The sequence below is a fragment of the Delphinapterus leucas genome, chromosome X (assembly GCF_059928025.1).
Source record: "Delphinapterus leucas isolate spDelLeu-1000000601 "Yukka" chromosome X, BTC_Dleu_Yukka2, whole genome shotgun sequence".
NCBI classification, from domain to species: Eukaryota; Metazoa; Chordata; class Mammalia; order Artiodactyla; family Monodontidae; genus Delphinapterus; species Delphinapterus leucas.
The window spans coordinates 123337023-123363922 of NC_143150.1; positions in this window are offsets into that span (position 1 = coordinate 123337023).

Sequence of the window (26900 nt, forward strand, 5' to 3'; positions counted from 1 at the left end):
TCAACAATGGAATATTAGCCATGGAAAACAATGAAACAGTGCCGTTTGCACCACCATATAAGGACTTAGAGATAACCACCCAACCTGAAGAAAGAAACTGAAAAGACAGATAGCCTATGACATCCCTTATAGGCGTTACCTAAAAATTGATACTCGTGAACTTATTTCCAAGAGAAGGAAAAGCATGGATTAAGAAAACAAAATTACGTTTCACCAAATGGAAAGGTGAAAGGAATGTATGAGTTATGATATGGGGGTTAACAGACATGCACTAATACATATGAAATATAGAATCACAAAATACCTATGGAATGCCAAGAGGTCTACTCAAGACTCTATAATAACCTACACGGGAAAGGACTCAAAGGGGAATAGACAGATACGTTGATATGATGAACCAGGTTCTGTACACTTAGGAGAAACTGCATTTTTTTAACCAAATTTGCTCTGATACCTAAACAAAATTTAATTTAAAACACAAGAAGCAGGAGATATAAGCTCTTGGGGGTTTGCCCTGGCACATTCCCCTCTAATCTGCAGGCTACTAACACGATTTCCAGGAAAGCTCTGTCGCCCAAGACCCCACAGCTGCAAAGGCAGAAATGCTGCCGCCTTGTGGCCGTTTCCCGCAAGAGCGGCTTTAAGCCCGCAGCTAATGGTCACTTAATAGTCACAAGGACTCAGGGCTGTAAAGGACACCCGCCCTAAAATATTGTGCTGAGGTAGGGAATGGACAAAAAAATTCAGAACAGGGGCTTCCCTGGTGGCGCAGCGGTTGAGAGTCCGCCTGCCGACGCAGGGGACACGGGTTCGTGCCCCGGTCCGGGAAGATCCCACATGCCGTGGAGTGGCTGGGCCCGTGAGCCATGGCCGCTGAGCCTGCGCGTCCAGAGTCTGTGCTCCGCAACGGGAGAGGCCACGACAGTGAGAGGCCCGCGTACCGCAAAAATAAATAAATAAATACATAAATAAATTAAAAGGAAAGTGGATAAAAGCTCAACCTCAGGAATTATTAGACTCATGCAAATCTAATCTACAAAAAGTTTGCAACCCACACCTGTCGACTGACGATCAGCAAAAATTCTACAAACAATCAATACTGAAGGGGTTTTAGAGAACTGTGTACCCTCTAGCTGCTGGTGAGATGTAAAGTGGTAACAGCCAATAAGAACAGAAAGGAGCTGCCTTCAGAAGTAAAAATTGAGGTACCATTCAATCCAGCAGTCACACCACTGGGCCTCTCACCTGAGAAGACCAGAAGCGAGAAGACCCGGGCTGCAACAGCTGCACTGCGGCCTTATTCACAATAGCCGAGACGGTGAAGCTACCGAAATGTCCATCGACAGACGAATGGATTAAGAAGAGGTGGTCCGTGTACACAATGGAATATTAACCACGGAAGACAATGAAACACTGCTCTTGGAGGCACCATAGACGAGCTGGGAGATGATCACAGGACATGGGGTAAGTCGGAAAGCAAAAGACCTATATCCTATGATATCACTTAGAGGCGTTATCTAATAACTGACACAAATGAACATATTTCCACAGAGAAAGACACTCACAGACTTAGAAATCAACTATGCTTATCTAAAAGGAAAGGTGGGCGGAATGGATAAATTAAGATTCGCGGTACCATACGTATACAGATACATATTATATACGTATATCAAAAAGACCGACCATGTAGCAAGGGAGGTGTAGGGAACACTCTGTAATATTTTACATGGGAAGAGGATCTGGACATGAATACACGTGTATAATGTACAAATGAACCAGACTGTGTACACCTAGGACACACAATATTCTAATCGTTACCCCGATTAAAATAATTTAAAAAACCAACCAGAAGTAATGCGACATAAACTTACGGGCGTTTCTCCTGGCACATTGCATTCTAATTTACAACCTAGGAACACGACTTCCAGAAAGGCTCTGCTGCCCTAGTCCCCAGATTTGGGAATGGGGAAATGCTGCCTCCTTGTGGCCGTCTCCCAAAACAGCAGCTTTAAACCCAGTGCTAATGGTCATTAAATAGTCACCAAACTTGCAGGCCTGTAAATAACACCTGCCCTCCAAAAAATCCTGGGGTCAAACACCGACCAAAAATTCAAAAGACGGCAACATTCCAAGAAAACGATTTCAAGAGGTATATTGTACCCCCACGTTTTTCTTTTCTTTTCTTTTTTGTAAAAGACAAGAAACAGGCGTGGAAAAATGATGAAGTTTAGGAATTTTTAAAGACATGCAAACCCAAATGACAAAAACCTATCAGCTCACGGCACTCGGAATGGCCATTAGCAAAAATGCTGCAAACAATAAATGCTGAAGGGATTGTGGAGAAACGCGTACCCTCGGTTCTAAGGGGGACGTGGTAAGAGCCACTAATGAAAACACAGTGGCGGTGCTTTGAAAAGGGAAACATTGAGCTACTAGTCAGGCAGTCACACCCACTGCTGGGCCTATCACCTGAGAAAATGAGAATCAAAAGGCACAGGCTGGCAATCCTGCACTCCAGCAATACTTACCATAGCCAACACTTGGAAGCGACGAAAATGTCCATCAACAGAGGAATGCACCAAGAAGAAGTGGTCCGTGTACACAATGGAATATTACTCCACTAGAAAATATGAATTAAAAAAACAAACATGAGTAAGGAGACATAAGCTTTTGGGGGTTTATCAGGGCACATGGCAGTCTAATTGATATCTGAGGAACACCACTGGCAGGAAGGTCTGTTTCCCTAGGTACCAGCGTGGGCAACGTAGAAATGCTGCCGACCTCTGGCCGATACCTGCAACAGCAGCTTGGAAATCTGTGCGAACGGTCACTTCATATGCACAAGTACTGCAGGGCTGCAAAGGAAACCTGCCCTCAAAATGTCCTGACGCAGGTAAAGGCCAAAATATTTCAAAATGTGGCACATATTTCAAGAAAACAATTTGAAAACGTAAGCTGTCACAACAGCTTGAAAAACAAAAGGACATGCCTCAAGGCTCAATTTCAAGGGATTATGAGACACATGCCAATCCAACCACAAAGAGCTATCAACTCACACCAGTCAGAACAACCATCGGCAAAGAAACTACAAAGGATCAACGCTGAAGAGGTTGTGGAGAAATGCATACCCTCCGTTTCAAGTGGGACGTAACCTGGTAAGAGCCACTCATGGGAACAGAATGGAGGTGCCTTTAAAAGGTAAACATTCAGCTACTCTATGATCCAGCAGGCCCACTCCGCGGCCTATAGCCTAAGAAGACAGAACTGGAAAGACACAGGCAGCAACTCTGCACTGCAGCAGTATTACAATAGCCAAGGCATGGAAGCAACCAAAAGTCCGTCAACAGAGGAGTGGACAAAGAAGAACTGCTACGTGTAGAGATGGAATATTAGCTTGGGAAAAAATTAAATCAATGCCACTTGTAGCACCACAGATGAGTCTAGAGGTGATCACGCAACTTGCAGTAAGCGAGAAGGCAAAAGACACCTAACGTATGATATCACTTTTAGGGGTTACTTAAAAATTGATACCAGTGAAGCTATTTCCACAGAGACATCCAATCACAGATTCAATAAGCAAACTTATGGTTCACCAAATGGAAAGGTGTGAGGAATGGATACATTAGGACATTGGGGTTAACGGAGATATACAAACACACGTGAAATATAAAATCGCCACAGACCTACGGCATACCAAGAGGAGACTACTCAACCTCATGTCATAAGCTACGTTGGAGAGGGACCCGAAGGAGAACAGATATACGTATATGTGTAAAACGACCACATCTTGCACACCTAGAGCAAGCAAAACATTGTAATCAAATTTGCTCTGATACAAAACAAAACTTAAATTTAAAAAACGAACAGCAAGTAATGAGACATAAACTTAAGGGGCTTTTCCCTGGAGCACTACACTCTAATTTACAATTTACAACACAACTTCCATTAAGGCTCTGTTGCCCTAGTAAACAGATTTGGTAAGGAGAAGTGCTGCCGCCTTCTGGCCGTTTCACACAACAGCGCTAATGGTCACTTAATATTCAAAATACTTGCAGGCCTGTAAATGACACCTGCCATCAAAAAAAAAAAAATCCTGGGGTCGTAAATCGACCAGAAAATTCAAAAGACGTCAACATTTCAAGAAGACAATTTCAAGGGGCATGTTTTACGCCCATTTTGTCTTCCTTGTTTCCTTCAAAATAAAAGGGAATTTAAAAACGCTCAACATCAGCAATTAATAAAGCCATGCAAATCCAATCCACAGAAATGTTCACCTCACAGCCGTCAGAATGATCTTCAGCAAAAAGTCTACAACGGATAAATGCTGAAGGGGTTTCGGAAATCTGTGTACCCACTAGCTGCTGGGGGGAGGTAAACTGGTAACAGCCAGCAGGGAGAACATAATGGAGGTGCGTTTAAGGGTGAAAACTGAGCTACCATGGGATCTGGTCGGTCCTTTGACGCGCCTATCACCTGAGCAGAGCAGAATGGAAAAGACGCAGGCTGGCAATCCTGCACGGCAGAAACATTTAATATAGCCAAGACTTGGAAGAAACCAAAATGTCCAGCAACAGAAAAATGCACAAAGAGGAAGTGGTCCATGTCAACAATGGAATATTAGCCATGGAAAACAATGAAACAGTGCCGTTTGCACCACCATATAAGGACTTAGAGATAACCACCCAACCTGAAGAAAGAAACTGAAAAGACAGATAGCCTATGACATCCCTTATAGGCGTTACCTAAAAATTGATACTCGTGAACTTATTTCCAAGAGAAGGAAAAGCATGGATTAAGAAAACAAAATTACGTTTCACCAAATGGAAAGGTGAAAGGAATGTATGAGTTATGATATGGGGGTTAACAGACATGCACTAATACATATGAAATATAGAATCACAAAATACCTATGGAATGCCAAGAGGTCTACTCAAGACTCTATAATAACCTACACGGGAAAGGACTCAAAGGGGAATAGACAGATACGTTGATATGATGAACCAGGTTCTGTACACTTAGGAGAAACTGCATTTTTTTAACCAAATTTGCTCTGATACCTAAACAAAATTTAATTTAAAACACAAGAAGTAGGAGATATAAGCTCTTGGGGGTTTGCCCTGGCACATTCCCCTCTAATCTGCAGGCTACTAACACGATTTCCAGGAAAGCTCTGTCGCCCAAGACCCCACAGCTGCAAAGGCAGAAATGCTGCCGCCTTGTGGCCGTTTCCCGCAAGAGCGGCTTTAAGCCCGCAGCTAATGGTCACTTAATAGTCACAAGGACTCAGGGCTGTAAAGGACACCCGCCCTAAAATATTGTGCTGAGGTAGGGAATGGACAAAAAAATTCAGAACAGGGGCTTCCCTGGTGGCGCAGCGGTTGAGAGTCCGCCTGCCGACGCAGGGGACACGGGTTCGTGCCCCGGTCCGGGAAGATCCCACATGCCGTGGAGTGGCTGGGCCCGTGAGCCATGGCCGCTGAGCCTGCGCGTCCAGAGTCTGTGCTCCGCAACGGGAGAGGCCACGACAGTGAGAGGCCCGCGTACCGCAAAAATAAATAAATAAATACATAAATAAATTAAAAGGAAAGTGGATAAAAGCTCAACCTCAGGAATTATTAGACTCATGCAAATCTAATCTACAAAAAGTTTGCAACCCACACCTGTCGACTGACGATCAGCAAAAATTCTACAAACAATCAATACTGAAGGGGTTTTAGAGAACTGTGTACCCTCTAGCTGCTGGTGAGATGTAAAGTGGTAACAGCCAATAAGAACAGAAAGGAGCTGCCTTCAGAAGTAAAAATTGAGGTACCATTCAATCCAGCAGTCACACCACTGGGCCTCTCACCTGAGAAGACCAGAAGCGAGAAGACCCGGGCTGCAACAGCTGCACTGCGGCCTTATTCACAATAGCCGAGACGGTGAAGCTACCGAAATGTCCATCGACAGACGAATGGATTAAGAAGAGGTGGTCCGTGTACACAATGGAATATTAACCACGGAAGACAATGAAACACTGCTCTTGGAGGCACCATAGACGAGCTGGGAGATGATCACAGGACATGGGGTAAGTCGGAAAGCAAAAGACCTATATCCTATGATATCACTTAGAGGCGTTATCTAATAACTGACACAAATGAACATATTTCCACAGAGAAAGACACTCACAGACTTAGAAATCAACTATGCTTATCTAAAAGGAAAGGTGGGCGGAATGGATAAATTAAGATTCGCGGTACCATACGTATACAGATACATATTATATACGTATATCAAAAAGACCGACCATGTAGCAAGGGAGGTGTAGGGAACACTCTGTAATATTTTACATGGGAAGAGGATCTGGACATGAATACACGTGTATAATGTACAAATGAACCAGACTGTGTACACCTAGGACACACAATATTCTAATCGTTACCCCGATTAAAATAATTTAAAAAACCAACCAGAAGTAATGCGACATAAACTTACGGGCGTTTCTCCTGGCACATTCCATTCTAATTTACAACCTAGGAACACGACTTCCAGAAAGGCTCTGCTGCCCTAGTCCCCAGATTTGGGAATGGGGAAATGCTGCCTCCTTGTGGCCGTCTCCCAAAACAGCAGCTTTAAACCCAGTGCTAATGGTCATTAAATAGTCACCAAACTTGCAGGCCTGTAAATAACACCTGCCCTCCAAAAAATCCTGGGGTCAAACACCGACCAAAAATTCAAAAGACGGCAACATTCCAAGAAAACGATTTCAAGAGGTATATTGTACCCCCACGTTTTTCTTTTCTTTTCTTTTTTGTAAAAGACAAGAAACAGGCGTGGAAAAATGATGAAGTTTAGGAATTTTTAAAGACATGCAAACCCAAGTGACAAAAACCTATCAGCTCACGGCACTCGGAATGGCCATTAGCAAAAATGCTGCAAACAATAAATGCTGAAGGGATTGTGGAGAAACGCGTACCCTCGGTTCTAAGGGGGACGTGGTAAGAGCCACTAATGAAAACACAGTGGCGGTGCTTTGAAAAGGGAAACACTGAGCTACTAGTCAGGCAGTCACACCCACTGCTGGGCCTATCACCTGAGAAAATGAGAATCAAAAGGCACAGGCTGGCAATCCTGCACTCCAGCAATACTTACCATAGCCAACACTTGGAAGCGACGAAAATGTCCATCAACAGAGGAATGCACCAAGAAGAAGTGGTCCGTGTACACAATGGAATATTACTCCACTAGAAAATATGAATTAAAAAAACAAACATGAGTAAGGAGACATAAGCTTTTGGGGGTTTATCAGGGCACATGGCAGTCTAATTGATATCTGAGGAACACCACTGGCAGGAAGGTCTGTTTCCCTAGGTACCAGCGTGGGCAACGTAGAAATGCTGCCGACCTCTGGCCGATACCTGCAACAGCAGCTTGGAAATCTGTGCGAACGGTCACTTCATATGCACAAGTACTGCAGGGCTGCAAAGGAAACCTGCCCTCAAAATGTCCTGACGCAGGTAAAGGCCAAAATATTTCAAAATGTGGCACATATTTCAAGAAAACAATTTGAAAACGTAAGCTGTCACAACAGCTTGAAAAACAAAAGGACATGCCTCAAGGCTCAATTTCAAGGGATTATGAGACACATGCCAATCCAACCACAAAGAGCTATCAACTCACACCAGTCAGAACAACCATCGGCAAAGAAACTACAAAGGATCAACGCTGAAGAGGTTGTGGAGAAATGCATACCCTCCGTTTCAAGTGGGACGTAACCTGGTAAGAGCCACTCATGGGAACAGAATGGAGGTGCCTTTAAAAGGTAAACATTCAGCTACTCTATGATCCAGCAGGCCCACTCCGCGGCCTATAGCCTAAGAAGACAGAACTGGAAAGACACAGGCAGCAACTCTGCACTGCAGCAGTATTACAATAGCCAAGGCATGGAAGCAACCAAAAGTCCGTCAACAGAGGAGTGGACAAAGAAGAACTGCTACGTGTAGAGATGGAATATTAGCTTGGGAAAAAATTAAATCAATGCCACTTGTAGCACCACAGATGAGTCTAGAGGTGATCACGCAACTTGCAGTAAGCGAGAAGGCAAAAGACACCTAACGTATGATATCACTTTTAGGGGTTACTTAAAAATTGATACCAGTGAAGCTATTTCCACAGAGACATCCAATCACAGATTCAATAAGCAAACTTATGGTTCACCAAATGGAAAGGTGTGAGGAATGGATACATTAGGACATTGGGGTTAACGGAGATATACAAACACACGTGAAATATAAAATCGCCACAGACCTACGGCATACCAAGAGGAGACTACTCAACCTCATGTCATAAGCTACGTTGGAGAGGGACCCGAAGGAGAACAGATATACGTATATGTGTAAAACGACCACATCTTGCACACCTAGAGCAAGCAAAACATTGTAATCAAATTTGCTCTGATACAAAACAAAACTTAAATTTAAAAAACGAACAGCAAGTAATGAGACATAAACTTAAGGGGCTTTTCCCTGGAGCACTACACTCTAATTTACAATTTACAACACAACTTCCATTAAGGCTCTGTTGCCCTAGTAAACAGATTTGGTAAGGAGAAGTGCTGCCGCCTTCTGGCCGTTTCACACAACAGCGCTAATGGTCACTTAATATTCAAAATACTTGCAGGCCTGTAAATGACACCTGCCATCAAAAAAAAAAAAATCCTGGGGTCGTAAATCGACCAGAAAATTCAAAAGACGTCAACATTTCAAGAAGACAATTTCAAGGGGCATGTTTTACGCCCATTTTGTCTTCCTTGTTTCCTTCAAAATAAAAGGGAATTTAAAAACGCTCAACATCAGCAATTAATAAAGCCATGCAAATCCAATCCACAGAAATGTTCACCTCACAGCCGTCAGAATGATCTTCAGCAAAAAGTCTACAACGGATAAATGCTGAAGGGGTTTCGGAAATCTGTGTACCCACTAGCTGCTGGGGGGAGGTAAACTGGTAACAGCCAGCAGGGAGAACATAATGGAGGTGCGTTTAAGGGTGAAAACTGAGCTACCATGGGATCTGGTCGGTCCTTTGACGCGCCTATCACCTGAGCAGAGCAGAATGGAAAAGACGCAGGCTGGCAATCCTGCACGGCAGAAACATTTAATATAGCCAAGACTTGGAAGAAACCAAAATGTCCAGCAACAGAAAAATGCACAAAGAGGAAGTGGTCCATGTCAACAATGGAATATTAGCCATGGAAAACAATGAAACAGTGCCGTTTGCACCACCATATAAGGACTTAGAGATAACCACCCAACCTGAAGAAAGAAACTGAAAAGACAGATAGCCTATGACATCCCTTATAGGCGTTACCTAAAAATTGATACTCGTGAACTTATTTCCAAGAGAAGGAAAAGCATGGATTAAGAAAACAAAATTACGTTTCACCAAATGGAAAGGTGAAAGGAATGTATGAGTTATGATATGGGGGTTAACAGACATGCACTAATACATATGAAATATAGAATCACAAAATACCTATGGAATGCCAAGAGGTCTACTCAAGACTCTATAATAACCTACACGGGAAAGGACTCAAAGGGGAATAGACAGATACGTTGATATGATGAACCAGGTTCTGTACACTTAGGAGAAACTGCATTTTTTTAACCAAATTTGCTCTGATACCTAAACAAAATTTAATTTAAAACACAAGAAGTAGGAGATATAAGCTCTTGGGGGTTTGCCCTGGCACATTCCCCTCTAATCTGCAGGCTACTAACACGATTTCCAGGAAAGCTCTGTCGCCCAAGACCCCACAGCTGCAAAGGCAGAAATGCTGCCGCCTTGTGGCCGTTTCCCGCAAGAGCGGCTTTAAGCCCGCAGCTAATGGTCACTTAATAGTCACAAGGACTCAGGGCTGTAAAGGACACCCGCCCTAAAATATTGTGCTGAGGTAGGGAATGGACAAAAAAATTCAGAACAGGGGCTTCCCTGGTGGCGCAGCGGTTGAGAGTCCGCCTGCCGACGCAGGGGACACGGGTTCGTGCCCCGGTCCGGGAAGATCCCACATGCCGTGGAGTGGCTGGGCCCGTGAGCCATGGCCGCTGAGCCTGCGCGTCCAGAGTCTGTGCTCCGCAACGGGAGAGGCCACGACAGTGAGAGGCCCGCGTACCGCAAAAATAAATAAATAAATACATAAATAAATTAAAAGGAAAGTGGATAAAAGCTCAACCTCAGGAATTATTAGACTCATGCAAATCTAATCTACAAAAAGTTTGCAACCCACACCTGTCGACTGACGATCAGCAAAAATTCTACAAACAATCAATACTGAAGGGGTTTTAGAGAACTGTGTACCCTCTAGCTGCTGGTGAGATGTAAAGTGGTAACAGCCAATAAGAACAGAAAGGAGCTGCCTTCAGAAGTAAAAATTGAGGTACCATTCAATCCAGCAGTCACACCACTGGGCCTCTCACCTGAGAAGACCAGAAGCGAGAAGACCCGGGCTGCAACAGCTGCACTGCGGCCTTATTCACAATAGCCGAGACGGTGAAGCTACCGAAATGTCCATCGACAGACGAATGGATTAAGAAGAGGTGGTCCGTGTACACAATGGAATATTAACCACGGAAGACAATGAAACACTGCTCTTGGAGGCACCATAGACGAGCTGGGAGATGATCACAGGACATGGGGTAAGTCGGAAAGCAAAAGACCTATATCCTATGATATCACTTAGAGGCGTTATCTAATAACTGACACAAATGAACATATTTCCACAGAGAAAGACACTCACAGACTTAGAAATCAACTATGCTTATCTAAAAGGAAAGGTGGGCGGAATGGATAAATTAAGATTCGCGGTACCATACGTATACAGATACATATTATATACGTATATCAAAAAGACCGACCATGTAGCAAGGGAGGTGTAGGGAACACTCTGTAATATTTTACATGGGAAGAGGATCTGGACATGAATACACGTGTATAATGTACAAATGAACCAGACTGTGTACACCTAGGACACACAATATTCTAATCGTTACCCCGATTAAAATAATTTAAAAAACCAACCAGAAGTAATGCGACATAAACTTACGGGCGTTTCTCCTGGCACATTGCATTCTAATTTACAACCTAGGAACACGACTTCCAGAAAGGCTCTGCTGCCCTAGTCCCCAGATTTGGGAATGGGGAAATGCTGCCTCCTTGTGGCCGTCTCCCAAAACAGCAGCTTTAAACCCAGTGCTAATGGTCATTAAATAGTCACCAAACTTGCAGGCCTGTAAATAACACCTGCCCTCCAAAAAATCCTGGGGTCAAACACCGACCAAAAATTCAAAAGACGGCAACATTCCAAGAAAACGATTTCAAGAGGTATATTGTACCCCCACGTTTTTCTTTTCTTTTCTTTTTTGTAAAAGACAAGAAACAGGCGTGGAAAAATGATGAAGTTTAGGAATTTTTAAAGACATGCAAACCCAAGTGACAAAAACCTATCAGCTCACGGCACTCGGAATGGCCATTAGCAAAAATGCTGCAAACAATAAATGCTGAAGGGATTGTGGAGAAACGCGTACCCTCGGTTCTAAGGGGGACGTGGTAAGAGCCACTAATGAAAACACAGTGGCGGTGCTTTGAAAAGGGAAACATTGAGCTACTAGTCAGGCAGTCACACCCACTGCTGGGCCTATCACCTGAGAAAATGAGAATCAAAAGGCACAGGCTGGCAATCCTGCACTCCAGCAATACTTACCATAGCCAACACTTGGAAGCGACGAAAATGTCCATCAACAGAGGAATGCACCAAGAAGAAGTGGTCCGTGTACACAATGGAATATTACTCCACTAGAAAATATGAATTAAAAAAACAAACATGAGTAAGGAGACATAAGCTTTTGGGGGTTTATCAGGGCACATGGCAGTCTAATTGATATCTGAGGAACACCACTGGCAGGAAGGTCTGTTTCCCTAGGTACCAGCGTGGGCAACGTAGAAATGCTGCCGACCTCTGGCCGATACCTGCAACAGCAGCTTGGAAATCTGTGCGAACGGTCACTTCATATGCACAAGTACTGCAGGGCTGCAAAGGAAACCTGCCCTCAAAATGTCCTGACGCAGGTAAAGGCCAAAATATTTCAAAATGTGGCACATATTTCAAGAAAACAATTTGAAAACGTAAGCTGTCACAACAGCTTGAGAAACAAAAGGACATGCCTCAAGGCTCAATTTCAAGGGATTATGAGACACATGCCAATCCAACCACAAAGAGCTATCAACTCACACCAGTCAGAACAACCATCGGCAAAGAAACTACAAAGGATCAACGCTGAAGAGGTTGTGGAGAAATGCATACCCTCCGTTTCAAGTGGGACGTAACCTGGTAAGAGCCACTCATGGGAACAGAATGGAGGTGCCTTTAAAAGGTAAACATTCAGCTACTCTATGATCCAGCAGGCCCACTCCGCGGCCTATAGCCTAAGAAGACAGAACTGGAAAGACACAGGCAGCAACTCTGCACTGCAGCAGTATTACAATAGCCAAGGCATGGAAGCAACCAAAAGTCCGTCAACAGAGGAGTGGACAAAGAAGAACTGCTACGTGTAGAGATGGAATATTAGCTTGGGAAAAAATTAAATCAATGCCACTTGTAGCACCACAGATGAGTCTAGAGGTGATCACGCAACTTGCAGTAAGCGAGAAGGCAAAAGACACCTAACGTATGATATCACTTATAGGGGTTACTTAAAAATTGATACCAGTGAAGCTATTTCCACAGAGACATCCAATCACAGATTCAATAAGCAAACTTATGGTTCACCAAATGGAAAGGTGTGAGGAATGGATACATTAGGACATTGGGGTTAACGGAGATATACAAACACACGTGAAATATAAAATCGCCACAGACCTACGGCATACCAAGAGGAGACTACTCAACCTCGTGTCATAAGCTACGTTGGAGAGGGACCCGAAGGAGAACAGATATACGTATATGTGTAAAACGACCACATCTTGCACACCTAGAGCAAGCAAAACATTGTAATCAAATTTGCTCTGATACAAAACAAAAGTTAAATTGAAAAAACGAACAGCAAGTAATGAGACATAAACTTAAGGGGCTTTTCCCTGGAGCACTACACTCTAATTTACAATTTACAACACAACTTCCATTATGGCTCTGTTGCCCTAGTAAACAGATTTGGTAAGGAGAAGTGCTGCCGCCTTCTGGCCGTTTCACACAACAGCGCTAATGGTCACTTAATATTCAAAATACTTGCAGGCCTGTAAATGACACCTGCCATCAAAAAAAAAAAAAATCCTGGGGTCGTAAATCGACCAGAAGATTCAAAAGACGTCAACATTTCAAGAAGACAATTTCAAGGGGCATGTTTTACGCCCATTTTGTCTTCCTTGTTTCCTTCAAAATAAAAGGGAATTTAAAAACGCTCAACATCTGCAATTAATAAAGCCATGCAAATCCAATCCACAGAAATGTTCACCTCACAGCCGTCAGAATGATCTTCAGCAAAAAGTCTACAACGGATAAATGCTGAAGGGGTTTCGGAAATCTGTGTACCCACTAGCTGCTGGGGGGAGGTAAACTGGTAACAGCCAGCAGGGAGAACATAATGGAGGTGCGTTTAAGGGTGAAAACTGAGCTACCATGGGATCTGGTCGGTCCTTTGACGCGCCTATCACCTGAGCAGAGCAGAATGGAAAAGACGCAGGCTGGCAATCCTGCACGGCAGAAACATTTAATATAGCCAAGACTTGGAAGAAACCAAAATGTCCAGCAACAGAAAAATGCACAAAGAGGAAGTGGTCCATGTCAACAATGGAATATTAGCCATGGAAAACAATGAAACAGTGCCGTTTGCACCACCATATAAGGACTTAGAGATAACCACCCAACCTGAAGAAAGAAACTGAAAAGACAGATAGCCTATGACATCCCTTATAGGCGTTACCTAAAAATTGATACTCGTGAACTTATTTCCAAGAGAAGGAAAAGCATGGATTAAGAAAACAAAATTACGTTTCACCAAATGGAAAGGTGAAAGGAATGTATGAGTTATGATATGGGGGTTAACAGACATGCACTAATACATATGAAATATAGAATCACAAAATACCTATGGAATGCCAAGAGGTCTACTCAAGACTCTATAATAACCTACACGGGAAAGGACTCAAAGGGGAATAGACAGATACGTTGATATGATGAACCAGGTTCTGTACACTTAGGAGAAACTGCATTTTTTTAATCAAATTTGCTCTGATACCTAAACAAAATTTAATTTAAAACACAAGAAGTAGGAGATATAAGCTCTTGGGGGTTTGCCCTGGCACATTCCCCTCTAATCTGCAGGCTACTAACACGATTTCCAGGAAAGCTCTGTCGCCCAAGACCCCACAGCTGCAAAGGCAGAAATGCTGCCGCCTTGTGGCCGTTTCCCGCAAGAGCGGCTTTAAGCCCGCAGCTAATGGTCACTTAATAGTCACAAGGACTCAGGGCTGTAAAGGACACCCGCCCTAAAATATTGTGCTGAGGTAGGGAATGGACAAAAAAATTCAGAACAGGGGCTTCCCTGGTGGCGCAGCGGTTGAGAGTCCGCCTGCCGACGCAGGGGACACGGGTTCGTGCCCCGGTCCGGGAAGATCCCACATGCCGTGGAGTGGCTGGGCCCGTGAGCCATGGCCGCTGAGCCTGCGCGTCCAGAGTCTGTGCTCCGCAACGGGAGAGGCCACGACAGTGAGAGGCCCGCGTACCGCAAAAATAAATAAATAAATACATAAATAAATTAAAAGGAAAGTGGATAAAAGCTCAACCTCAGGAATTATTAGACTCATGCAAATCTAATCTACAAAAAGTTTGCAACCCACACCTGTCGACTGACGATCAGCAAAAATTCTACAAACAATCAATACTGAAGGGGTTTTAGAGAACTGTGTACCCTCTAGCTGCTGGTGAGATGTAAAGTGGTAACAGCCAATAAGAACAGAAAGGAGCTGCCTTCAGAAGTAAAAATTGAGGTACCATTCAATCCAGCAGTCACACCACTGGGCCTCTCACCTGAGAAGACCAGAAGCGAGAAGACCCGGGCTGCAACAGCTGCACTGCGGCCTTATTCACAATAGCCGAGACGGTGAAGCTACCGAAATGTCCATCGACAGACGAATGGATTAAGAAGAGGTGGTCCGTGTACACAATGGAATATTAACCACGGAAGACAATGAAACACTGCTCTTGGAGGCACCATAGACGAGCTGGGAGATGATCACAGGACATGGGGTAAGTCGGAAAGCAAAAGACCTATATCCTATGATATCACTTAGAGGCGTTATCTAATAACTGACACAAATGAACATATTTCCACAGAGAAAGACACTCACAGACTTAGAAATCAACTATGCTTATCTAAAAGGAAAGGTGGGCGGAATGGATAAATTAAGATTCGCGGTACCATACGTATACAGATACATATTATATACGTATATCAAAAAGACCGACCATGTAGCAAGGGAGGTGTAGGGAACACTCTGTAATATTTTACATGGGAAGAGGATCTGGACATGAATACACGTGTATAATGTACAAATGAACCAGACTGTGTACACCTAGGACACACAATATTCTAATCGTTACCCCGATTAAAATAATTTAAAAAACCAACCAGAAGTAATGCGACATAAACTTACGGGCGTTTCTCCTGGCACATTCCATTCTAATTTACAACCTAGGAACACGACTTCCAGAAAGGCTCTGCTGCCCTAGTCCCCAGATTTGGGAATGGGGAAATGCTGCCTCCTTGTGGCCGTCTCCCAAAACAGCAGCTTTAAACCCAGTGCTAATGGTCATTAAATAGTCACCAAACTTGCAGGCCTGTAAATAACACCTGCCCTCCAAAAAATCCTGGGGTCAAACACCGACCAAAAATTCAAAAGACGGCAACATTCCAAGAAAACGATTTCAAGAGGTATATTGTACCCCCACGTTTTTCTTTTCTTTTCTTTTTTGTAAAAGACAAGAAACAGGCGTGGAAAAATGATGAAGTTTAGGAATTTTTAAAGACATGCAAACCCAAGTGACAAAAACCTATCAGCTCACGGCACTCGGAATGGCCATTAGCAAAAATGCTGCAAACAATAAATGCTGAAGGGATTGTGGAGAAACGCGTACCCTCGGTTCTAAGGGGGACGTGGTAAGAGCCACTAATGAAAACACAGTGGCGGTGCTTTGAAAAGGGAAACACTGAGCTACTAGTCAGGCAGTCACACCCACTGCTGGGCCTATCACCTGAGAAAATGAGAATCAAAAGGCACAGGCTGGCAATCCTGCACTCCAGCAATACTTACCATAGCCAACACTTGGAAGCGACGAAAATGTCCATCAACAGAGGAATGCACCAAGAAGAAGTGGTCCGTGTACACAATGGAATATTACTCCACTAGAAAATATGAATTAAAAAAACAAACATGAGTAAGGAGACATAAGCTTTTGGGGGTTTATCAGGGCACATGGCAGTCTAATTGATATCTGAGGAACACCACTGGCAGGAAGGTCTGTTTCCCTAGGTACCAGCGTGGGCAACGTAGAAATGCTGCCGACCTCTGGCCGATACCTGCAACAGCAGCTTGGAAATCTGTGCGAACGGTCACTTCATATGCACAAGTACTGCAGGGCTGCAAAGGAAACCTGCCCTCAAAATGTCCTGACGCAGGTAAAGGCCAAAATATTTCAAAATGTGGCACATATTTCAAGAAAACAATTTGAAAACGTAAGCTGTCACAACAGCTTGAAAAACAAAAGGACATGCCTCAAGGCTCAATTTCAAGGGATTATGAGACACATGCCAATCCAACCACAAAGAGCTATCAACTCACACCAGTCAGAACAACCATCGGCAAAGAAACTACAAAGGATCAACGCTGAAGAGGTTGTGGAGAAATGCATACCCTCCGTTTCAAGTGGGACGTAACCTGGTAAGAGCCACTCATGGGAACAGAATGGAGGTGCCTTTAAAAGGTAAACATTCAGCTACTCTATGATCCAGCAGGCCCACTCCGCGGCCTATAGCCTAAGAAGACAGAACTGGAAAGACACAGGCAGCAACTCTGCACTGCAGCAGTATTACAATAGCCAAGGCATGGAAGCAACCAAAAGTCCGTCAACAGAGGAGTGGACAAAGAAGAACTGCTACGTGTAGAGATGGAATATTAGCTTGGGAAAAAATTAAATCAATGCCACTTGTAGCACCACAGATGAGTCTAGAGGTGATCACGCAACTTGCAGTAAGCGAGAAGGCAAAAGACACCTAACGTATGATATCACTTTTAGGGGTTACTTAAAAATTGATACCAGTGAAGCTATTTCCACAGAGACATCCAATCACAGATTCAATAAGCAAACTTATGGTTCACCAAATGGAAAGGTGTGAGGAATGGATACATTAGGACATTGGGGTTAACGGAGATATACAAACACACGTGAAATATAAAATCGCCACAGACCTACGGCATACCAAGAGGAGACTACTCAACCTCATGTCATAAGCTACGTTGGAGAGGGACCCGAAGGAGAACAGATATACGTATATGTGTAAAACGACCACATCTTGCACACCTAGAGCAAGCAAAACATTGTAATCAAATTTGCTCTGATACAAAACAAAACTTAAATTTAAAAAACGAACAGCAAGTAATGAGACATAAACTTAAGGGGCTTTTCCCTGGAGCACTACACTCTAATTTACAATTTACAACACAACTTCCATTAAGGCTCTGTTGCCCTAGTAAACAGATTTGGTAAGGAGAAGTGCTGCCGCCTTCTGGCCGTTTCACACAACAGCGCTAATGGTCACTTAATATTCAAAATACTTGCAGGCCTGTAAATGACACCTGCCATCAAAAAAAAAAAAAATCCTGGGGTCGTAAATCGACCAGAAAATTCAAAAGACGTCAACATTTCAAGAAGACAATTTCAAGGGGCATGTTTTACGCCCATTTTGTCTTCCTTGTTTCCTTCAAAATAAAAGGGAATTTAAAAACGCTCAACATCAGCAATTAATAAAGCCATGCAAATCCAATCCACAGAAATGTTCACCTCACAGCCGTCAGAATGATCTTCAGCAAAAAGTCTACAACGGATAAATGCTGAAGGGGTTTCGGAAATCTGTGTACCCACTAGCTGCTGGGGGGAGGTAAACTGGTAACAGCCAGCAGGGAGAACATAATGGAGGTGCGTTTAAGGGTGAAAACTGAGCTACCATGGGATCTGGTCGGTCCTTTGACGCGCCTATCACCTGAGCAGAGCAGAATGGAAAAGACGCAGGCTGGCAATCCTGCACGGCAGAAACATTTAATATAGCCAAGACTTGGAAGAAACCAAAATGTCCAGCAACAGAAAAATGCACAAAGAGGAAGTGGTCCATGTCAACAATGGAATATTAGCCATGGAAAACAATGAAACAGTGCCGTTTGCACCACCATATAAGGACTTAGAGATAACCACCCAACCTGAAGAAAGAAACTGAAAAGACAGATAGCCTATGACATCCCTTATAGGCGTTACCTAAAAATTGATACTCGTGAACTTATTTCCAAGAGAAGGAAAAGCATGGATTAAGAAAACAAAATTACGTTTCACCAAATGGAAAGGTGAAAGGAATGTATGAGTTATGATATGGGGGTTAACAGACATGCACTAATACATATGAAATATAGAATCACAAAATACCTATGGAATGCCAAGAGGTCTACTCAAGACTCTATAATAACCTACACGGGAAAGGACTCAAAGGGGAATAGACAGATACGTTGATATGATGAACCAGGTTCTGTACACTTAGGAGAAACTGCATTTTTTTAACCAAATTTGCTCTGATACCTAAACAAAATTTAATTTAAAACACAAGAAGTAGGAGATATAAGCTCTTGGGGGTTTGCCCTGGCACATTCCCCTCTAATCTGCAGGCTACTAACACGATTTCCAGGAAAGCTCTGTCGCCCAAGACCCCACAGCTGCAAAGGCAGAAATGCTGCCGCCTTGTGGCCGTTTCCCGCAAGAGCGGCTTTAAGCCCGCAGCTAATGGTCACTTAATAGTCACAAGGACTCAGGGCTGTAAAGGACACCCGCCCTAAAATATTGTGCTGAGGTAGGGAATGGACAAAAAAATTCAGAACAGGGGCTTCCCTGGTGGCGCAGCGGTTGAGAGTCCGCCTGCCGACGCAGGGGACACGGGTTCGTGCCCCGGTCCGGGAAGATCCCACATGCCGTGGAGTGGCTGGGCCCGTGAGCCATGGCCGCTGAGCCTGCGCGTCCAGAGTCTGTGCTCCGCAACGGGAGAGGCCACGACAGTGAGAGGCCCGCGTACCGCAAAAATAAATAAATAAATACATAAATAAATTAAAAGGAAAGTGGATAAAAGCTCAACCTCAGGAATTATTAGACTCATGCAAATCTAATCTACAAAAAGTTTGCAACCCACACCTGTCGACTGACGATCAGCAAAAATTCTACAAACAATCAATACTGAAGGGGTTTTAGAGAACTGTGTACCCTCTAGCTGCTGGTGAGATGTAAAGTGGTAACAGCCAATAAGAACAGAAAGGAGCTGCCTTCAGAAGTAAAAATTGAGGTACCATTCAATCCAGCAGTCACACCACTGGGCCTCTCACCTGAGAAGACCAGAAGCGAGAAGACCCGGGCTGCAACAGCTGCACTGCGGCCTTATTCACAATAGCCGAGACGGTGAAGCTACCGAAATGTCCATCGACAGACGAATGGATTAAGAAGAGGTGGTCCGTGTACACAATGGAATATTAACCACGGAAGACAATGAAACACTGCTCTTGGAGGCACCATAGACGAGCTGGGAGATGATCACAGGACATGGGGTAAGTCGGAAAGCAAAAGACCTATATCCTATGATATCACTTAGAGGCGTTATCTAATAACTGACACAAATGAACATATTTCCACAGAGAAAGACACTCACAGACTTAGAAATCAACTATGCTTATCTAAAAGGAAAGGTGGGCGGAATGGATAAATTAAGATTCGCGGTACCATACGTATACAGATACATATTATATACGTATATCAAAAAGACCGACCATGTAGCAAGGGAGGTGTAGGGAACACTCTGTAATATTTTACATGGGAAGAGGATCTGGACATGAATACACGTGTATAATGTACAAATGAACCAGACTGTGTACACCTAGGACACACAATATTCTAATCGTTACCCCGATTAAAATAATTTAAAAAACCAACCAGAAGTAATGCGACATAAACTTACGGGCGTTTCTCCTGGCACATTGCATTCTAATTTACAACCTAGGAACACGACTTCCAGAAAGGCTCTGCTGCCCTAGTCCCCAGATTTGGGAATGGGGAAATGCTGCCTCCTTGTGGCCGTCTCCCAAAACAGCAGCTTTAAACCCAGTGCTAATGGTCATTAAATAGTCACCAAACTTGCAGGCCTGTAAATAACACCTGCCCTCCAAAAAATCCTGGGGTCAAACACCGACCAAAAATTCAAAAGACGGCAACATTCCAAGAAAACGATTTCAAGAGGTATATTGTACCCCCACGTTTTTCTTTTCTTTTCTTTTTTGTAAAAGACAAGAAACAGGCGTGGAAAAATGATGAAGTTTAGGAATTTTTAAAGACATGCAAACCCAAGTGACAAAAACCTATCAGCTCACGGCACTCGGAATGGCCATTAGCAAAAATGCTGCAAACAATAAATGCTGAAGGGATTGTGGAGAAACGCGTACCCTCGGTTCTAAGGGGGACGTGGTAAGAGCCACTAATGAAAACACAGTGGCGGTGCTTTGAAAAGGGAAACATTGAGCTACTAGTCAGGCAGTCACACCCACTGCTGGGCCTATCACCTGAGAAAATGAGAATCAAAAGGCACAGGCTGGCAATCCTGCACTCCAGCAATACTTACCATAGCCAACACTTGGAAGCGACGAAAATGTCCATCAACAGAGGAATGCACCAAGAAGAAGTGGTCCGTGTACACAATGGAATATTACTCCACTAGAAAATATGAATTAAAAAAACAAACATGAGTAAGGAGACATAAGCTTTTGGGGGTTTATCAGGGCACATGGCAGTCTAATTGATATCTGAGGAACACCACTGGCAGGAAGGTCTGTTTCCCTAGGTACCAGCGTGGGCAACGTAGAAATGCTGCCGACCTCTGGCCGATACCTGCAACAGCAGCTTGGAAATCTGTGCGAACGGTCACTTCATATGCACAAGTACTGCAGGGCTGCAAAGGAAACCTGCCCTCAAAATGTCCTGACGCAGGTAAAGGCCAAAATATTTCAAAATGTGGCACATATTTCAAGAAAACAATTTGAAAACGTAAGCTGTCACAACAGCTTGAAAAACAAAAGGACATGCCTCAAGGCTCAATTTCAAGGGATTATGAGACACATGCCAATCCAACCACAAAGAGCTATCAACTCACACCAGTCAGAACAACCATCGGCAAAGAAACTACAAAGGATCAACGCTGAAGAGGTTGTGGAGAAATGCATACCCTCCGTTTCAAGTGGGACGTAACCTGGTAAGAGCCACTCATGGGAACAGAATGGAGGTGCCTTTAAAAGGTAAACATTCAGCTACTCTATGATCCAGCAGGCCCACTCCGCGGCCTATAGCCTAAGAAGACAGAACTGGAAAGACACAGGCAGCAACTCTGCACTGCAGCAGTATTACAATAGCCAAGGCATGGAAGCAACCAAAAGTCCGTCAACAGAGGAGTGGACAAAGAAGAACTGCTACGTGTAGAGATGGAATATTAGCTTGGGAAAAAATTAAATCAATGCCACTTGTAGCACCACAGATGAGTCTAGAGGTGATCACGCAACTTGCAGTAAGCGAGAAGGCAAAAGACACCTAACGTATGATATCACTTTTAGGGGTTACTTAAAAATTGATACCAGTGAAGCTATTTCCACAGAGACATCCAATCACAGATTCAATAAGCAAACTTATGGTTCACCAAATGGAAAGGTGTGAGGAATGGATACATTAGGACATTGGGGTTAACGGAGATATACAAACACACGTGAAATATAAAATCGCCACAGACCTACGGCATACCAAGAGGAGACTACTCAACCTCATGTCATAAGCTACGTTGGAGAGGGACCCGAAGGAGAACAGATATACGTATATGTGTAAAACGACCACATCTTGCACACCTAGAGCAAGCAAAACATTGTAATCAAATTTGCTCTGATACAAAACAAAACTTAAATTTAAAAAACGAACAGCAAGTAATGAGACATAAACTTAAGGGGCTTTTCCCTGGAGCACTACACTCTAATTTACAATTTACAACACAACTTCCATTAAGGCTCTGTTGCCCTAGTAAACAGATTTGGTAAGGAGAAGTGCTGCCGCCTTCTGGCCGTTTCACACAACAGCGCTAATGGTCACTTAATATTCAAAATACTTGCAGGCCTGTAAATGACACCTGCCATCAAAAAAAAAAAAATCCTGGGGTCGTAAATCGACCAGAAAATTCAAAAGACGTCAACATTTCAAGAAGACAATTTCAAGGGGCATGTTTTACGCCCATTTTGTCTTCCTTGTTTCCTTCAAAATAAAAGGGAATTTAAAAACGCTCAACATCAGCAATTAATAAAGCCATGCAAATCCAATCCACAGAAATGTTCACCTCACAGCCGTCAGAATGATCTTCAGCAAAAAGTCTACAACGGATAAATGCTGAAGGGGTTTCGGAAATCTGTGTACCCACTAGCTGCTGGGGGGAGGTAAACTGGTAACAGCCAGCAGGGAGAACATAATGGAGGTGCGTTTAAGGGTGAAAACTGAGCTACCATGGGATCTGGTCGGTCCTTTGACGCGCCTATCACCTGAGCAGAGCAGAATGGAAAAGACGCAGGCTGGCAATCCTGCACGGCAGAAACATTTAATATAGCCAAGACTTGGAAGAAACCAAAATGTCCAGCAACAGAAAAATGCACAAAGAGGAAGTGGTCCATGTCAACAATGGAATATTAGCCATGGAAAACAATGAAACAGTGCCGTTTGCACCACCATATAAGGACTTAGAGATAACCACCCAACCTGAAGAAAGAAACTGAAAAGACAGATAGCCTATGACATCCCTTATAGGCGTTACCTAAAAATTGATACTCGTGAACTTATTTCCAAGAGAAGGAAAAGCATGGATTAAGAAAACAAAATTACGTTTCACCAAATGGAAAGGTGAAAGGAATGTATGAGTTATGATATGGGGGTTAACAGACATGCACTAATACATATGAAATATAGAATCACAAAATACCTATGGAATGCCAAGAGGTCTACTCAAGACTCTATAATAACCTACACGGGAAAGGACTCAAAGGGGAATAGACAGATACGTTGATATGATGAACCAGGTTCTGTACACTTAGGAGAAACTGCATTTTTTTAACCAAATTTGCTCTGATACCTAAACAAAATTTAATTTAAAACACAAGAAGTAGGAGATATAAGCTCTTGGGGGTTTGCCCTGGCACATTCCCCTCTAATCTGCAGGCTACTAACACGATTTCCAGGAAAGCTCTGTCGCCCAAGACCCCACAGCTGCAAAGGCAGAAATGCTGCCGCCTTGTGGCCGTTTCCCGCAAGAGCGGCTTTAAGCCCGCAGCTAATGGTCACTTAATAGTCACAAGGACTCAGGGCTGTAAAGGACACCCGCCCTAAAATATTGTGCTGAGGTAGGGAATGGACAAAAAAATTCAGAACAGGGGCTTCCCTGGTGGCGCAGCGGTTGAGAGTCCGCCTGCCGACGCAGGGGACACGGGTTCGTGCCCCGGTCCGGGAAGATCCCACATGCCGTGGAGTGGCTGGGCCCGTGAGCCATGGCCGCTGAGCCTGCGCGTCCAGAGTCTGTGCTCCGCAACGGGAGAGGCCACGACAGTGAGAGGCCCGCGTACCGCAAAAATAAATAAATAAATACATAAATAAATTAAAAGGAAAGTGGATAAAAGCTCAACCTCAGGAATTATTAGACTCATGCAAATCTAATCTACAAAAAGTTTGCAACCCACACCTGTCGACTGACGATCAGCAAAAATTCTACAAACAATCAATACTGAAGGGGTTTTAGAGAACTGTGTACCCTCTAGCTGCTGGTGAGATGTAAAGTGGTAACAGCCAATAAGAACAGAAAGGAGCTGCCTTCAGAAGTAAAAATTGAGGTACCATTCAATCCAGCAGTCACACCACTGGGCCTCTCACCTGAGAAGACCAGAAGCGAGAAGACCCGGGCTGCAACAGCTGCACTGCGGCCTTATTCACAATAGCCGAGACGGTGAAGCTACCGAAATGTCCATCGACAGACGAATGGATTAAGAAGAGGTGGTCCGTGTACACAATGGAATATTAACCACGGAAGACAATGAAACACTGCTCTTGGAGGCACCATAGACGAGCTGGGAGATGATCACAGGACATGGGGTAAGTCGGAAAGCAAAAGACCTATATCCTATGATATCACTTAGAGGCGTTATCTAATAACTGACACAAATGAACATATTTCCACAGAGAAAGACACTCACAGACTTAGAAATCAACTATGCTTATCTAAAAGGAAAGGTGGGCGGAATGGATAAATTAAGATTCGCGGTACCATACGTATACAGATACATATTATATACGTATATCAAAAAGACCGACCATGTAGCAAGGGAGGTGTAGGGAACACTCTGTAATATTTTACATGGGAAGAGGATCTGGACATGAATACACGTGTATAATGTACAAATGAACCAGACTGTGTACACCTAGGACACACAATATTCTAATCGTTACCCCGATTAAAATAATTTAAAAAACCAACCAGAAGTAATGCGACATAAACTTACGGGCGTTTCTCCTGGCACATTGCATTCTAATTTACAACCTAGGATCACGACTTCCAGAAAGGCTCTGCTGCCCTAGTCCCCAGATTTGGGAATGGGGAAATGCTGCCTCCTTGTGGCCGTCTCCCAAAACAGCAGCTTTAAACCCAGTGCTAATGGTCATTAAATAGTCACCAAACTTGCAGGCCTGTAAATAACACCTGCCCTCCAAAAAATCCTGGGGTCAAACACCGACCAAAAATTCAAAAGACGGCAACATTCCAAGAAAACGATTTCAAGAGGTATATTGTACCCCCACGTTTTTCTTTTCTTTTCTTTTTTGTAAAAGACAAGAAACAGGCGTGGAAAAATGATGAAGTTTAGGAATTTTTAAAGACATGCAAACCCAAGTGACAAAAACCTATCAGCTCACGGCACTCGGAATGGCCATTAGCAAAAATGCTGCAAACAATAAATGCTGAAGGGATTGTGGAGAAACGCGTACCCTCGGTTCTAAGGGGGACGTGGTAAGAGCCACTAATGAAAACACAGTGGCGGTGCTTTGAAAAGGGAAACATTGAGCTACTAGTCAGGCAGTCACACCCACTGCTGGGCCTATCACCTGAGAAAATGAGAATCAAAAGGCACAGGCTGGCAATCCTGCACTCCAGCAATACTTACCATAGCCAACACTTGGAAGCGACGAAAATGTCCATCAACAGAGGAATGCACCAAGAAGAAGTGGTCCGTGTACACAATGGAATATTACTCCACTAGAAAATATGAATTAAAAAAACAAACATGAGTAAGGAGACATAAGCTTTTGGGGGTTTATCAGGGCACATGGCAGTCTAATTGATATCTGAGGAACACCACTGGCAGGAAGGTCTGTTTCCCTAGGTACCAGCGTGGGCAACGTAGAAATGCTGCCGACCTCTGGCCGATACCTGCAACAGCAGCTTGGAAATCTGTGCGAACGGTCACTTCATATGCACAAGTACTGCAGGGCTGCAAAGGAAACCTGCCCTCAAAATGTCCTGACGCAGGTAAAGGCCAAAATATTTCAAAATGTGGCACATATTTCAAGAAAACAATTTGAAAACGTAAGCTGTCACAACAGCTTGAAAAACAAAAGGACATGCCTCAAGGCTCAATTTCAAGGGATTATGAGACACATGCCAATCCAACCACAAAGAGCTATCAACTCACACCAGTCAGAACAACCATCGGCAAAGAAACTACAAAGGATCAACGCTGAAGAGGTTGTGGAGAAATGCATACCCTCCGTTTCAAGTGGGACGTAACCTGGTAAGAGCCACTCATGGGAACAGAATGGAGGTGCCTTTAAAAGGTAAACATTCAGCTACTCTATGATCCAGCAGGCCCACTCCGCGGCCTATAGCCTAAGAAGACAGAACTGGAAAGACACAGGCAGCAACTCTGCACTGCAGCAGTATTACAATAGCCAAGGCATGGAAGCAACCAAAAGTCCGTCAACAGAGGAGTGGACAAAGAAGAACTGCTACGTGTAGAGATGGAATATTAGCTTGGGAAAAAATTAAATCAATGCCACTTGTAGCACCACAGATGAGTCTAGAGGTGATCACGCAACTTGCAGTAAGCGAGAAGGCAAAAGACACCTAACGTATGATATCACTTATAGGGGTTACTTAAAAATTGATACCAGTGAAGCTATTTCCACAGAGACATCCAATCACAGATTCAATAAGCAAACTTATGGTTCACCAAATGGAAAGGTGTGAGGAATGGATACATTAGGACATTGGGGTTAACGGAGATATACAAACACACGTGAAATATAAAATCGCCACAGACCTACGGCATACCAAGAGGAGACTACTCAACCTCGTGTCATAAGCTACGTTGGAGAGGGACCCGAAGGAGAACAGATATACGTATATGTGTAAAACGACCACATCTTGCACACCTAGAGCAAGCAAAACATTGTAATCAAATTTGCTCTGATACAAAACAAAAGTTAAATTGAAAAAACGAACAGCAAGTAATGAGACATA